The following is a 1,566-nucleotide window of genomic DNA, read 5'->3' on the forward strand; positions in this document are numbered from 1 at the left end:
TCGGGCTCACATTCGAGTCAGTGCCCACGGTGCCTCCAAACGATAAGGGACTGTGGGGGAGTTCAAAGAAGCACAAAGGTATTTGGACAAGCACCTCTTGAAATATCCAATTGAGGCTCGTTTCCTGGCTTTGATTGCTCTGGAAAGGCTCGATTCGGCAGCCACGTGCAGTTCAACCAGAGTTTGTGATAGCTGGCAGGATCCACACAGGTGTGCAGGGCACCTGCTAGAGGCTCCCCAGTTTGCAGCTGCTGCCTTAGCAGGCTGAATGCTGAACACTCTGCACCAAGAAGGCCCAGCTGGCTTTGAAGGAGAATCATAGTGTGCTTGTCCTGGAATGGTTTGTCCTCGATTGGATTTGAGAGAACATTTTTCTAGTGTGGGAGGGGAACCACCAGACTTTCTCTCGCTACCTGCATTCCTTGATGCTTTTTTTAGAGGCACTCCTTTTGAAGACCAAGTTACTCTTTACCACCTGTGGGGCAGAAAGGGAGGAGGGATGGTTTTGCTGAAAAATTTGGAGACATGAGTTGTGCCGAGGCTTGCTGTCAGGGCCAGATCACCCAGCAGCACCCTGCATACAAAACACAGGACCCAGCAAGTTTCCCTTTGATCGTTTATTTGGTTACAATATTGCACTGCTGCAGCAGTACTCATAACCTTCAATATAAATCACGTTTTTTGACACAAAGCATCCAAGTCAGCACTCACAAATCACCAGAAGCTATCGAAATCAGTGGTTGCCAAGGATCACAGAATATCCTGAGTCGAAAGGACAAGGATTATCAGGTCCAACTCCTGACTCCACTCGACAACCCAAAAGAAACCTCAGCTGCCCCTCACGCTTCCTGTCCTCTGGACTCTTCACCCAGTGTCTCCAGGAACCGTGCTGGCACCAGCTGCTCCTGCAGCTCCACCTGGGATCTGCACCCCAGCTTGAGCCATGATGGCCTGGCAGCCAGGCCTTCTCCTGCAGCTGGATGTCTGCTGGAGGAGGTCCTGTCCCTCGCAGCTCTGCTTTCCTGGCCAGACACCACAGCAAAAGGAATTGGACTGGTTACCTCATCTTTTCTGAAGATTGCTGGTAGGTGGACATTGCCGTTGCCACCACAGCCGGACATTGGCACAGCCGGACATCCCGCTCCACTGCCACAGGGCCACCTCCCGCCCGGCTCGCCATCCTTCCAGCACTGTGATCGCTTCCTTCATCCTCCCCGTTGCCCCACTCGTGGCCTCCATCGGCCACAAGTCCCGGCAGACGTCCTCGCCAGGCGGTCGGTGCCCGGCTCACGTAGGTGAGGGCCGCACACACGCGGAGCGAGCTTTCATTTTACCGCCACGGAGGCTTGGCCTCGCAGCCCCGCCCCGCCGTGCAGCTCCCGGCAAAAGGCCCGCACGCGCTTTTCGGCCTAGCCCGGGGCGGAAGGGCGGCGGTTGCCGCAGGAGAGCCCCGCAGTTCACGCCTTTCTGCCTCGGCGCGGCCCAAAGCGAGGCGAGGCCGATCTGAGGAGGCGTTCGGGCGGCCGAGGGACCGCGAGCATCCTCCGGGAGGAGCGGCCCGGATAC

The sequence above is a fragment of the Meleagris gallopavo genome, chromosome 17 (genome assembly GCF_000146605.3).
Source record: "Meleagris gallopavo isolate NT-WF06-2002-E0010 breed Aviagen turkey brand Nicholas breeding stock chromosome 17, Turkey_5.1, whole genome shotgun sequence".
Classification (NCBI taxonomy): Eukaryota; Metazoa; Chordata; class Aves; order Galliformes; family Phasianidae; genus Meleagris; species Meleagris gallopavo.